A 15,956-nucleotide genomic window follows, 5' to 3' on the forward strand; every position below is an offset into this window, starting at 1 on the left:
CAAGTAATATGATGAATAAAAAAATTAAACATAAACAAATTAAAAGTTAGAAAAATAATTACAATGGAATAAAATAAAATAATTACAATGGAATAAAAGTTCAAGGAAAGAAAATACTGAATTTGAAAACAGAATTTTGATAAATTGATTTTAAAACTTTGCTTTTTGAAAAATAAAATAAGTAAAACATTAACTAACTTTATTAAGAGTAAAGTAAAAAAAGAAAGAGATACAAAAAATAAAGAAAAAGAAAAAATTACCAGATAAAGAGAGAAATTTTTAAAATGTCATGTGACACTATTTTTGCAACTCTGATAATACCCTTGAAAGCTAGGATTAAATAGATGACATTCTGTTAATTTGTAATTTACCAAAATTTACTCAAGAAGCAAGAGAAAATTTAAACAGATAAGTTTTCATAGAAAATAATGAAAAGAAAAGACCAATTTCCAAAGAAGAACTACTTTAACCCTTTCAGAAAGCTTCAACTTGGTTTCACAAAGAAAATTTTCCAAACCTCTGGGATAAACATAATTCTAATCCTATTTGTTTAAAATCTTTTAATGATATTCTATTTTTAATTTCTTATATTAATCCAGAATAAAATGACAAAACTTAACAAAGTAATCCAATTATATTCATGAACAGCAAGGCAAAATCCAAAGTAAGATCTTAGGTAACAGAATCCAGCAGCATCTAAAAGAGCTGACATACCATAAGCAAGTGTGGTTCATGACAGAAATCCAAAGATTTTTTATAACAGCAAATTATTAATATAATCTCTACGGTCATTAAGGAGAACTATAGGTGTATCTATAGTTGGTGACAGGTATTTGAAAAAAAAATCTATTCTTTTTGATCACATACAATAAAATGAAATAGATGGATATTACCTAACCTCAGGAACATATATTTAGATGATCTTTGTCTTAGTTTCTAATAAATATAGAGCTTCATTTATCTAAGCACATTGTTCTAATGAATGCCAACATCTGAGATAAAGCATGCTTTCAGAGTTTTGGAACATAAAAGATGTTGGTAAGTATTTTAAGACAGATCCAATTTTAATCCATTCTATCTTATTGTTTAGAGAAGATGAAAATGATAATATAAAAAACAATAGTATCAAAGATAAAGGTATACAAAATTGGTAATCCTGAAAAATGTAAATATCTAATTTATAAAGAAAGAAATATCCCCCAGAAAAAGATAAATTTGCATATCAAAATAGCATACCATGTAGAAAAAAAAATTGATTCTAAACTATCAACACCATAACCTCCTATACAATGTATCTTTACAAATTTACTGAACTATAAGAATAAAGAGTCTTGTGTGCATCTAAGTGAAAAATATAAATCATACAAGAGACATATTATTTTACTGGAATTAGACATTTTTTGCAGCAATCTTCAGTACTATGAAACAGTGTTCAAAACAAAATAACAGGCCCCAAATGAAACCGCTTATGCGAAGCCCCTTCACCAACTAAGACTTAATTGCAGTTTCAGCCTCTCCCAAAAATGGAATCTCACAACCAGTTAGTCAGGAATAACCTGGTCAGCACTAGTGAAGTAATTTTCCTGATAGTCTCCATCATGACCTAACATGATCTTGGCCCCAATCAATCTACTTTGCTAGTAGAATTTCTTTGTTCTGTCTATAAGTCTTTCATTTCGTACAGCTTCTCAGAGCACTTTTCCATCTGCTTGATGGGATGATACCTGATTTATGAATCACTGAATAAAGACAATAAAAATTCTAAAATTTACTCATTTAAATTTTGTTATTTAAAACCCAGTGAAACAATATCTATAAATTGAGAGAAAAATAAAATGAAACTCAAGAATAGTCAAATTTTCCTTTCTGTAAAGAAGAAATGAACAGGATAATTTCCCTTTGAGCCCTTCCTAAAATAAAAATATTTTACTATAAAAATACTTTGTCGTAGAAAATTTGTTACTATATGTATTATATCCATTTGTACATAGCATTTAGGCTAACCAACTATGGAAAGCATGGTTTCAAAACAGATTGTAACCTTTATAAATACTGAAAATGTGAAAATAATGTTTAAAAAAAGGAAAGGAAGAGAGAGTAAAAATGTGAAGAAGTCATATAGGTGGTTATTTTCTTATATTCCACACAGTCAACAATAATGTTACTGAAAGTTTAAATACTCCACCTTATGGAATGTTTCATTTTAAACTGTAAATAATTTAAGAAATGAAAGCTGCTCTGCTGTAAAACCATCTCTTTGTCAGTTGTCCAATTCATATTACTATCTAGTTCCTCTGTTGAAATTAATTAATTTAAAATGTGATATTTTATTGACATAAAACATATAGCATGATCTCGTTCTTGAGACAGTACCAGTCATCTCTCTCTTAAATATTTATTCTTTGAACCATTGATATTCAGAATCACGTACGTCAAATGTTGATGTCTGGAGAGTAGATTTGGGTATAACTCTTTATTTCTTCTTCCTATTCTAGTTTATTTGAATTTTTATATGGGATATATATTGCATTTTTAGAAGCCTAATGAAGTTATTTTTGAAATATAAAGACATTCGTCCAAATGAAGAAAAATACCTTGTTATGTAAGATCAGCCACAGAGCTGTGATAGAATTGTGCAACAGCTCTAGCCTTACTCACCCAGAATAATACTGCCAATGTTCAGAACACAAGGAGCATAAGACGAGAATTAGTATCTGTTTCTCAAAGTGCAAACACACAGGATGGCCACATGTATAGTGATATGTATGGTAACAATGGTAGAATATCCAAATGATACCTTCATTAGTCACTAAAAACAGAACTGAAATCATTGATTTTTTTTTAAATTCTTGACATAAGAGATGTAGTTGGGTATTTCTATTTTATGTGAAAACTACAGCATTAAAAGTTCAACAACAAAACACTAATAAATGCAAAATGCAAACATTTATCTTTTCTGAACCAATATTTTTCTGTCAATATCAATAACAGCAGGGCAAAATCCCTTTTATTTTTCCAACATGTGTGAGGAACAGGGGAGTAAGGGGTGGATTTGTATAAATTTGTGACTATCATAGATTATGCCTAATTACATGAAAGAATATTTGCAAATTTAGTAACTATAAAGCTGTATATTATGATTACTAAAAGGACAATCCATCAATTAAACAGACCGTGTCTCTTATTTATAAAAATCATTACATGAAACTTGACTGAAACTGACCCTCATTATAAAAAATCATGTCACATAGCAAAATAGTTGTAGAGACGGGAGCACCTTAACATTATCTGAGAGGTACTAATTACTTTAATGAACGGAGAGGACATGGATTCAAATGATTCTCACGGAAAAGAAAAGTCCAACCATCATGGTTAATCAATTCATTTGCAATTGATAACATGGGCCCCTGTTTTAGTCCTAACATATATAAGAAAATAAGTAACAAGAAGTATTAGTGGATCTTAGCTGAGTATGGATTCTGTAGTTTTAATAAAACTTACTTTCAGCAACTAAAGATCATTAAGCAGTCAAGTCTATGTTTTTAAGTCTTTAATTTGAATAGGTCAATAGACTCAGATCTTCTGTTTATTAAAGTAATTAAAATGGACATATCACAATACCCTTGGTTGCCTAGTAAGCTCCATTCTAGAACTACTGAATCAATAAAAGGGGAACTCCTCCACAATTCAAAGGACTCAGACCATTGTGTTGTGCAGATCTGTACTTACACCTTCCATTTGTCCACTTTCATTCTTGCTTTATGTATCTCCAGAGATACATGCTCATGCTTTCTCGGCTTTAAATAGAATATTTTTTTTCAATTATCACTTATAAGATAAACAATGCCTTGAGTATTTGAATCAACCATTATTTTTTTTCTTTTTTCATTTGGCTTTAAAAACTTTAAATTTCTAGTCAATAATCTATGCCATTTTCCTTTCTTTGCTACAGAGGTGACACTTTGTTATCACCGTTTTCATAACTGGAGACTATTTTCCTTACACTTCTTGGTATATATTGGGTGCTTTGTCTCCTTTACATACCTCAACAACCATAATTATTTTTCTACATAGCTGAGCTGTTGTTAGTTGTTATTTTTTTTTTATTTTTTTATCCACTGTGGAAAATGTTTCTTACATACCTTTTTTAAACATCACTTTAGAAATCTCCCTGTCAAGAAAAAAATATGTAATTTGTAGCACCATTTTTTGTGCTGGTGAAAAGTGTTAATCCCCATTTCATCCGCTAAATGATCACAGTTTACATGTGGTTTAATGGGACTACCTATGCATGACGGATATTGCTAAATTATGTAAATCTCATAATAAGTTTATCTGGTAATATGATCAGAATAACAGACAATGCTTTGCTTGAAACCCCATGACAAATACCACAAAAAATTGGAAGGAGCATAACTTTAAGGTTTTTTGTGTGTGGGGTAAGAAAATTAAAAAGAACATTTTACATAAGACATATACGCATAGTTCTTACATCAAGCTTTATTCTTCTTTTTGATTTTAAGGAGTTGTTGTCTGCGTATTCTGAAGGACTTGAAAGCTAAGAAAATTTATATCTCAGCATCAAAGCTGATATACAGAAAAGAAGGACCAACAACTGGCCTAGAACCTGAACAGCCCACATTCTAATTTTACGGTTTATAGAAAACCCGTGCCCTTTGCATAACAAGCACTGAAAGGTTAAATCTTAAAGTTAACTCATTTCTATTGTCTAGGTCAGGCATAGTGGACAGATAGGGCAGCTCCTTAAGTGATGTGACTTAAAGGATCCTTAAAGATAGCTATACCACCCTACCATCCCCCTACCCCAGGAACATTTATTTCCCTACCATTCTACCACACCTGAGATGTCTAGTATTATCCTAAGACATGGAATTGGCAAATGTTACCTTTAATGGCAAAATGGACTTTGCAGATATAATTAAATTGATAATCTTGAGATGGGGAGGGCATCCTGGGTTATCTAAGTGGGTCCTGAGTGTAATCATGTATCCTCACAAAAGGGAGATGGAGGGAGATAACGCTATAGACAGAAAATGATCCAATATGATGACAGAAGCAAGATACTACCTTCTTGGCTTTGAAGATGGAAGAAGGGTCCCAGAGCCAAAGAAAGCAAGGAATGCACCTCTAGAAGATGGAGGCCAAGAAAATGATTCTCTTCAAGATCCACCGGAGGGAGCTCAGCCCTGATTTGGGACTTCTGATCTCTAGAACTATGATAATAAATTGTGTGTGTGTGTGTGTGTGTTTAAGCCATCAAATCTATAGCAATTTGTTATAGAAGCAATAGGAACTTAATATCCTTAGTAATCATATGGATAACTTAGACACTTGAAACCTATCTATGCACAAGCGCTCTAATTAAGAATAGCATTAGGAAGCATGGAATAGGAATATAGATGTGATCAGGTAAGATTTTATTCTAGAGTCAAAAAAGAAGGCTGCTTCAAGGAAGCTGAGGGTTTGGACAGAGAATAATTGAGAAAAGCACAGCTTTTATCCCCACCTCTTAGTACTGTACATCTTCTTTAACTCTGTCTTAACATATATTACCACAGTTGGTCATATAATTGCAATAACATAAGCCACTTCCAACTCGACCACGGCTGGAGTGTCTGTTTCTTGCAGAGCAAACTCAGGGAACAGTGTCATGCTAGGAATGCAGAAAAGAAATACTGTGACGCTCTTCCTTTTAAAGCAGTGAGAAAAGGACCTACCCACCTCAGATATTGAGAGGCTTTTCCTTTTCCCTTCATTTGAGTTGAAAGCACATACCTCCTATGAAGCCACAGAGCTTGTCACCTTTTTGTTTACTGTATTCCGTAGGACGTAATGGTTACAAGGGTTACAAAAGAAATGAAAGGAAACTAGCTTAGTCAGAGCTAATGACCTATTTATAAAGGTAATAGCATCCTGTGATGATCTAAATCTATATTCTGTTACTATTCATACAGGTTTGAAAGTCTAAGATATATATGTCCTTATATATATTAGATCAAATCAACATGTCAGAAATAGAATTTAAAGCGGCGTTTGTTTACAAAGGGAAGACGCTGAAAGGAAGTAATTGACTGCAATTAATCAGGAAAGTTTCCTGGAAGAGGTCAATTTTGAATTGTGTTTTAACCAAAAGAGAGTCATTGATGGGCACAGAAGAACACAGAAATTTCTACAACTGCAGAATCCAGAGCAGTCCTGTCACGGAAAAGCTAGGATCTTCCCACAAACCAACATGAAGTAATAATGTAAGTGACACTTCCGTGGATGCAGCAAGTAGAATCTGAGTACATTTTAAACCCTCTTATGGCACTTTGTTTAATGGCAAGTGTGAAACACCTCTGCTAAATCATTCCTGGCATAATCAATGTAGTCACTGCCGTGTCTAACTGCATTTTCATAGGTTTGCTGCCTTCGCACATTTCCAGAGTTACTCCTTCCTCTCCTTTACCAGCTCTCTACTAAAACGCTCTGGTAATCATCCTTTACTGAACTTGAAGGCTGTGTCCTCTTCAGAATGTTCATCTATACCAATGGCCTTCTGAGTGTAATGGCATGTAATTACTGTTCCCTCCTTAAACTGGGGAACTTCTGCAACTGTAAAAAGTAAGCAGTATTCTGCCAAAATTCCTTCCCTCTAGGAGAAACACGAAAGTGAAGCAAGGTTATTGGCATCCATGCCCAGCAGAAAGAGACTGACAAAGCCAATTCATGCTCTTGTCTGCAGGATAAAATTAAAGGCACGAGCCAAGGCTTTCCTTGAGCCTTGACCTGACTGGGTCACTGTGAAATGACCTCACTCCTCATCTGTGTCAGTTGAAACAGGGTTGTCTTGAGAGTGAGCCAGATTTGGGCTATTTATTTCTGTTAATACAATCAATTATTATGAGAGTTCATCAGGGTTGTGAGTGAGTGAAATTTCTAAAGATGTTGGGTCTATAAGAATTCAATTATAGGTCGTTCCGTAGATTAGCATCAGCAGACTGATATTAAAACATTAAAACATTAAAACATTCTTGACTCATCGCATATAAATATATCCAAGCGAAATAACCGTCAATCGGTCAATACATATAATAAGTCAAGCTTCCGCACAGCTTTTGTTAACATTTAGGTAGCTTCTCTACCAACAAAGTATTTGCAGAAACACTGACAAATACAGTTAGTGGTCTTTTTGGTAGATGTTGACTGTCAATAAAAAATAAAAATGCTGAAGAATATCCCCAGAGCAAATAAAATATTTTTAAAGTGACTAAAACACCTACAAAACAGTAAGATTTTATTCTAAATATTTACATTTCGGTATTAATTCTGATACTAAAATACTTTACACAAAGGGAATACAACTGTTAATAAAAACGACTCAAGCCTGCCTTCAGGCTATCGCACACATTTTCCTGTCTGTGTCTGGCATAAAGATGACATTAACAAGTATACATCAAAACATTACCTTCGCAACGGAGTAGGGATGAAAACCTCCAAGGTCAGAATCTTTCACACAATGTGAATGTATCTCAAGGCATCTTCTTCCCTCCACCAGTCAAACTGCACATATTTAGGATCTGGATTTCTCCTGGGTTAACCCAGATGTTTTTTTGGGGGGTGGGGAGTAGTCATCGAAGTAGACTGCCCAGATATCTCTTTAGGAAAACCTGCCTGGCAAGCACAGGTGACTGAGAGCCCCCAAATGCTATCTGTGATTTGGTACCTACCTGTGTGTGCCAGTCTACTCCCAGTCTGGGGCTCCCAGTCAGTGACTGAGCATGGCAGGAATGGAGGAAAATCGTGCAATCTTCACCCACTCAAGCATTCCTAAGTGAAAGGGATTTGCTATCAGCCTGACTGAAGCTCAAAACAGCATTGTATTCTGAGGCTCTTCCTTACAGTTGATTTGTGAAGGCTCTCTCTGCCTTCTCCTGCTTATTTACCTAATAATCTCTGGCACACCTAGTACAGTCTTGGTATCTGATTGTTGGACAGCCCAAACTGAAACAGATGGTTCCAGCGATGGACTGACCATCATTCCCAGTGATCCTCTGGGTGACTTGGAGCCTCACTCTAAACTTTGCAAGATTAGAAGTCTGAATACACTCTTGCCAGGGGATATAGCAAGCGTTTCATTGAATTATAGACGACAACAACTGTCAGGACACGTTGGACTCTTTACATTTAGGGACCAGTAGGCAAGAAATAGTTACCATGTTGGCTGAGTAAATTGAGTGGGCAGCAGGAGGAGATAGAGCTACTTTTATTACACTAGAGGAAGGGAAGAATACTGTTGAAACTGGGTCATGGGTTCATGGGGATTCTAGATATTCCTTTGCTCAGTTGTCATGGGAAAAGATGTATGAAGCAATCTGGCACAGAGAGAAGTATGATTACCAAGGGTTTAGACTCCTCAGGAATGAAGATGTGGGTTGTATCTCCAGCTAGGCTTTCAAGGCCTGCCCAGGGAACAGGCAGGGGTGAAGGGAATTCACAGTCTGGAGGGTGGTGAAACATCTTGCTAGCTACTAAACAACCCTCTTTGACGTTTCCTTGCAAGAGTAATGGGCCACCAGAACTATGGAATAAGTGCCCCCATCTGTGTGCAGACGTGGATCTCTGCAGCCAATGAGCATTTTTCAGGTGTCTTGCTCAGCTCCCTCTTCATGGAAACCTGCTGTGGGAGCATAGCTGGTTGAGACACTTTCACTGACACAGCTTTGAATGCCCACCATACTTTCCCTGGCTGTTCCCAGACAATGACGGAGCCCTGCAGAGTGTACTGGAACCTAATCATGCCTGGCCCACATGAATTAATGGGCAACTTTCATTCAGGCACTCCTGATTAGCTTGGACAAAATGTTCTCAGAGCCGTCTTCATGACGAAACGTTTTCTACCCAATGCTTTCTCCCTCGTTTCACTGATGTCAGACCTGCATCCTGGTCTAGAGGCTTTCCTGCCTACTTAAGGTGCACAAGAAATTCCCTGATAAATCTCTTACATATCTAGTCCAGTCTTGGCATTTGCTTCTCAGAGGACAGAAATGACACAATCCGTCAACAAAAAAGGTGTTGCACTTTAACTGATGCAGCATACCCTGTGTCTCTTCCTTCCCACACTCTTTCAATCGGAAGCAGTTGCAATTGCATTGCCTTCCAATGACCTTACACAGTTAAAAAAAAAAAAAAAAAAAAAGTGAATACTCTTTTTAAAACCTTGTTTCGGGCGCCTGGGTGGCTCAGTGGGTTAAGCAGCTGCCTTCGGTTCAGGTAATGATCTCAGGATCCTGGGATCGAGTCCCGCATCGGGCTCTCTGCTCAGCAGGGAGCCGGCTTCCTCCTCTCTCTCTGCCTGCCTCTCTGTCTACTTGTGATCTCTCTCTGTCAAATAAATAAATAAAATCTTAATAAATAAATAAATAAATAAATAAATAAATAAATAAATAAAACCTTGTTTCAATATGACTAGTACTCTCTCTGACCCTAAATGGCAATGAATAAGTGTCCTCATTACTTCCATAAATATTCTCCTTTGTTTTCCACAAAAATGAATCTTAATCTTCTCCATGAAATATTTACTTATAATTCCAAGACAAAATTGTATTTTTCTTTTCTAAATGTTTATGGTACCTAAAATTTCATGGCCATAAAATCTGACCATAGGATGCAACTTCTCAATTTGTGCTTTAAATCTTTATTTTATTTACAAAATTGATTAAAGCCTAAATTGATTTCAAGTATTAACACTATGGCTAATGCTTTCTCTTTGCAAATTAGGATTTTTAAAATACATATGTAAGAGATTTATTTTAACTAAAAAGGAGTTCCTATTCACCATAGAATAACTGGAAAATCCATAAACCCAAAGTAGAAAGTAACTCATAATCCTTAAAATGGTTAATTATTATTGATATTTACTATATAAACAGGTAGTATTTTTCTATGCCTACATAAACACACAATACATAAATATATACTATAAAAATGTAGCATTTATGTACAGAAGTTTCCATTTTACACATACTATAGACTATTTGTTGACTGATATTTTGTTAAGCAAAGTTTTATTAACATTTGTTAAAATGCAATAATTAGAAGTATCAGAAAGAGTATGATTCATTTAACTAATTGTGTAATATTGAAAGCTGAGGTTTCTTTATTTTAAAATAAATAATAAATAATTGTACAAAATATATTTTTATACAAACATCTCTGATGTTGCCCTCCAGTTGAACTTCTAGAATTCTAGATCAAATTTCTTTGTAAGTTTTTTTTAGGCTTTTGATGTATAAGACCAAAAATATATATTGCTAGAAAAGTTGTGCCAGTTCAAATCATTTCAGTATTATCCTGATGTTTAGTATATTTTTTTCAGTGTTTTTATTTATATTTATTCATTTTTATAGTGAACGTTTTTCTTGATTATGCTGCTTCTATTATGACGGGGAGAAAAGGAGAATGGACTTTGGAATCTTTCAAACCCAAATTTCAGCTCTGGTTATAACACTTAGTTTTGTGACTCAGAGCCAGTCACTTAAACTCTTTAAGACTCAGGGCTGTTTGTTTTGTTTTGAAGTAGGCTCTACAACCAGCATAAATCCCAACCTGGAGATGAAGTCCTGAGCCAAGAAGAGTCAGATGTTTAACTGACTGAGCCACCAAGACACCCCAATGAGAATTTTTTTTTTTTTTTTGACAGACAGAGATGACAAGTAGGCAGAGAGGCAGGCAGAGAGAGAGAGAGAGGGAAGCAGGCTCCCTGCTGAGCAGAGAGCCCGATGCAGGGCTTGATCCCAGGACCCTGGGATCATGACCTGAGCCGAAGGCAGAAGATTTAACCCACTGAGCCACCCAGGCGCCCCCCCAATGAGAAAACTTGAATACATTGTCTAGCATACAGAAAGTGCTGGAAAAGGTTAATTATTATTAGCATATAAATTTCAAATCTTTTTGGTTGCTAAATTTCTATTCATGTTATTGTTCTCACTGAGGCACAACTGTCAATTCAGACACAAAAGTCAGTGATTCTATCCATTGTTAAGCCTTATTAATAATATCAAGGATACAGGTAATTGCAGGGCACTGACAAAGTATAAAGGAGTCTGGAACTATCAATGCTACTCTCCAGGTCCTTCTTTGTTCAATTATACTGTGTCCTTGCCCAGATGAAACATAGGAGGTCTCTAAGTTATACAACCAGGATATTATTTACACAATAAGAAACAATGTTGGCTCTGAAATACTCCCAATTTATAATCATTTATATAACTAAAGAATATTTTCTAGAGAGATACGCCCTATAAACTCATAGATTCCAGGTTTGACCTCCCCCTGTTACGTAGTCCTAGACTATGTATATCCTGCCAAAAACATTCCACGGACTCACCCACCAGTGAATGTCATTAATGTGTTTGTCAGAGCATGTGTTATTATTCTATTTACAAAGAGATTACACAGGCAGAGGGAGAAGCGAACTCTGTGCTAAGCACAGAGGCCTGATATGGGGCTTGATCCCAGGAACCTGGGATCTTGACCTGAGCTGAAGGCAGACACTTCGACTGAGCCACCCAGGCGTCCCTTAAGAAAATATTTTAATTAGATAGCCACAGCCCTTTTTAAGATCAAATGAATGATAGTACGCCTGGGAGGCTCAATTGGTTAAGTGTCCAACTCTTGATTTCACCTCTGGTCATGATCTCAAGGTTGTGGGATCAAGCCCCACATCAGGACTTTGTGCTTAGTACAGAGTATGCTTGATGCTTGTCCCTCTCCCTTGGTTCCTTCCCCACCCGCACGGGCTCTTTCTCTCTCAACCTTGAGCTCTCAAATAAATAAATACAATCTTTAAAAAAAAATAAAATAAATGTTAAACTTATTTATTTATTTATTTATTTATTTATTTATTATTTTTTGGTGGGCAGCAAAAGCAGACTTTAAAGAGTGATAGTAAAGCAAAGTTTATTGAGAGTTCAAAGTTCCTGAAGAGGGAGGAGACCCAGGAGGGTTGCCCTAAACTTACCTTTTAGAACTTGTAATACTAAGGCATCTAAAAATAATTTTGTTGTAAGTGAAGTTAGGATCCCTAAAAAGAGTATTTCCAAATAGCTAACCAATTATCTCATCGTTGTCTAACATTATAAATATTCTTGTTCTCATTTATCTGAAATAATAAGACTATCAGATCATATATACATAAATATACAATATACAATATACATAAATAATCTTTCTTGACTTCCTATTGTTGCCATGAATTCTCTTTCTGAAACCACTCTTCTCATACCCTGTTCATTCTAGAAATCTATACTTTCATTGAATATCTAGCATAGTATCACTGCTCTCTCCTCACTTCATTATCCTTTAGTTGCATGATTTTCTTTGCTAACTTTTCTTATTCATGCTTATAGATGACATTTTTGTTCATGTTGTTCAGTATCTCCCAACATCCTACTGGTTTTTTTATTAGAATTTTATTGCTTCGATATATGTTTTGGATAAAAGTGAGTAATTTTCCATTTCTCAGCATTAGTATCCAGGATATGGTATCTCTGCATTTATTCAACCATTTTATGTCATTCAGAAAAATGCTGAATTTTTCCTACAATATCCTATCTATATCTAGCCCAAAATTTTTCCTGTATTTTTATGTTTTTGTACTTATTAAAAATGGTACAATTTCCCATTATATTTCTTAAATGGTTATTGGTGATTGTCTCTGCTAACGTTTTATTTAGTTTACCTGTGTCTATTTCTGATAGTTTTCTTCCTAGATACACTTTTTGTCATATTTTCATTCCAAAATAATGATCTTTGTAGAAGGAATAATGAAGCTTCCATTTTTTCTATGCTATAGGACAGATTTAACAGTAAAAAAAAAAATTATCTATGGCTTGAACATCTTCAATAAACTCAGTCATAAAATTAAATAAAATGCTGTATTTTAAAAGTAGTTATTTGAGGGGTGCCTGGGTGGCTCAGTCGGCTAAGCATCAGACTCTTAGTTTCAGCTCAGATCTCCATCTCATGACCTGAGGTCATGAGATGGAGCTCTGGGTAGGGATTCACAATAGGCATGGCGCCTGCTTAAGATTCTTTCTCTCTCTCTCTCCCTCTGCCTCTTTGCCCTCCCCCACACACCCCACTTCCGCTCACTCTCTTTCTCTCTCTCAAAAACTGTAGTCATTTGACAACTTCTTAAATATTGACTATGATATTCCTCTATATATCAATTTTATTTTAAAATTTTAAAATCACTTTGTATCATCACAAAAGGCTGATTTTTATTAAAATCAAACAGACTTTCATTAAATATACATTATAAGCCATACTAGGTTTTACTAATAGCAAAAGATATAAGACAAAACAACAGCCATCAGTGCAGCATCTGTACCAGCCAACACAACTTCCCCAATGTCTCCTTTCCACAGATGATCCATAATTCTGTGTGTGGTACAACTTACCCTAGGGAATAGCAGATACTGCTTAGTATAATGGTAGATCCATTTTCATGATTTACTAGTGGCATACCTGAAGAACCTCTTTGAGCAATATTCATTCTGATCTGCAAGTGTGCCTCATAAATTATAAATCCATCAGCATCCTCAGAAGAAAGTCTGGTCCAAATGGAATGGGTATTTCTAATGTGGTCAAGACCAAGATAACTTGTTCTGTTGCCATCAACACAAAATACAGAATTTAATGATAATTATCGAATTATCTCTATATTATTGGCTGTGTCACCTCCCACATTCTTATTTTTCTCTGTATGTATTTTTTTCTTATTTCCTGATCAGACTAAAGATCTTGCTTGATTTTGCATTTTTATTTCAAGAACCAGAACTTTTCTTTTCTTTCCTTTTTTTTTTTTAAAAAGGTTTTATTTATTTATTTATTTATTTATTTATTTGACAAAGAGAGAGCCCAAGTAGACAGAGCGGCAGGCAGAGGGAGAAACAGGCTCTCCACTGAGCAGGGAGCCTGATGTGGAGCTCCATCCCGAACCCTGGGATCATGACCTGAGCCAAAGGACCTAAGCCACTTAACCAACTGAGCCACCCAGACACCCCAAGAACCAGAAATTTTCATATAGCAATTCCATTATAATTTAAGTAATTTTCCATCTGGATATGATTACTAACAAATGTTTATTAAGCAACTGTCAAATGACATGGAGTGTGTAAGTTTCTATAAACATAGTAATAAACAAGACATATTTTTACAATTCTCTAAAGATTGTTTTGTGACCCAGAAGGTGTCCTATTTTTATGAAATCCCCATGTGCACTGAAAATAATATATATTTTATTGCTCTTTAGTGAAGTGCTCTATAAATATCACTTAGGTCAATCTGGTTGTAGTGTTGTTCAAGTCGTCTATAGCCTTACAGACTTTCTTCTTACTTATTCTGTAACTTGGAGAAGGATATTGAAATCCTCAACTAAAATTGTGTATTTATTTATAATTTTAATTCTCTTATATTTTGCTTCATGAACAAACAATATTTTCTATTCGATGAATACACATTAAAGATGGTTATGTATCCTTGAGAATTGAACCTTTTGTCAATATGTAATATTGTCTTTATTCCTGATGATATTTCTTATTGAAAGTCTACTTTAGGGGCACTTGGGTGGCTCAGGTCATAATCCCAGAGTCTCAGGATCAAGTCTAGCATCAGGCTCCCCTCAGCAGGGCATCTGCTTCTTCCTCTTCCTCCACCCCTCTCCCTGGTCTTGCTATCTCCCTCTCTCTCTTTCTCATATAATAAAATCTTTTTTTTTTTTTTAAAGAAAGTCCACTTTGTCTGATATTAATATAATTAATCCAAATTTCTTCTCTCCAATGTTGGCATGGTTTATTTTTTTATACCTTCAACTTTCGACTTATATCTCTATGCTCAAAGTGGGGTTTTTGTAGATAGCTCCCCAGAACTGGTGAAACTGTGCAGTTTGTGGGCACAGTCCTTCATAAAACAACTCTCACTTCTGATACCAGCTGCAAGTCTAGGAGTTTCCCACAACCTCCCTCAAGTTTAGTAATTTTCTAGAAAAAAACACTGAAGCAAAAATATTCTTTCTGGGAAATGGGCTCACCCTCTATTTCAAATAGATCTTTAATACAGGGGTTTGAGTTCACCTCAGTAGGAAGCAGGCTGCCTTTGAAGTATGCTCTATGTTCATACTCAGTACATTACTTCAATTTTCTCTTAGCGATACCTTGTGTTTAAGCTGGTGACTTCTTTTTTGTTTTGTTTTCATTTGTTTGCTTTTAAAAGATCTGGTCCACATTCAGCTTTAATCTACCTTTTACACTGCACTATGGGGAAAGTAAGTGTGTACAAATTACTTGCTATTTGATATTATCCTGGTGGTGGGTGGCAGACGGGAGAACATTCTATGTGATTCCTATCGTGTGGGTCTTGAGGGTTTGGTTTTCTCTATGCTCTTTCTCTCCATTGGCTGAGAAGATATTCCTATTTCTCTTCCAGTGATGAGAACTTTTCCCATCTTCCTTTTTCTAGTTGCAATAGATCTTCTCCAGTGCCTACAGGACTAGAGTCCATTATCTATTATTTTTAACTGTCACATTAAATTCTATAAAAGAAAAGTCATACTACACACCAATAGTTTTTACTAGTATAAGATGATTATTTACTTGTTTGTCAGTCAGTAACTGAGTATTTGTTTGGTGTCTCTTCTGAACAAGGACTGTCTTCAACAATTCTCTAGGCCATATAAATAACCTCTGTAAATCTAAGATTATGGGTATGAAAATATTTTAAGAGCTATAACAAAAAGAAGGAAAAAGAACCTCAACATCATTTCTATCATTAAAATATTGACTTACTGGTCCAACACAGTTCATGTTGACTCAGATACATGTTTGTAAATGAAATTGTAGAAATTAACTATGAATTAAGTTTTACATGTTCATTTCTTGTAAAGTGTGAAGAAG

The sequence above is a fragment of the Mustela lutreola genome, chromosome 3 (assembly GCF_030435805.1).
Source record: "Mustela lutreola isolate mMusLut2 chromosome 3, mMusLut2.pri, whole genome shotgun sequence".
NCBI lineage: Eukaryota > Metazoa > Chordata > Mammalia > Carnivora > Mustelidae > Mustela > Mustela lutreola.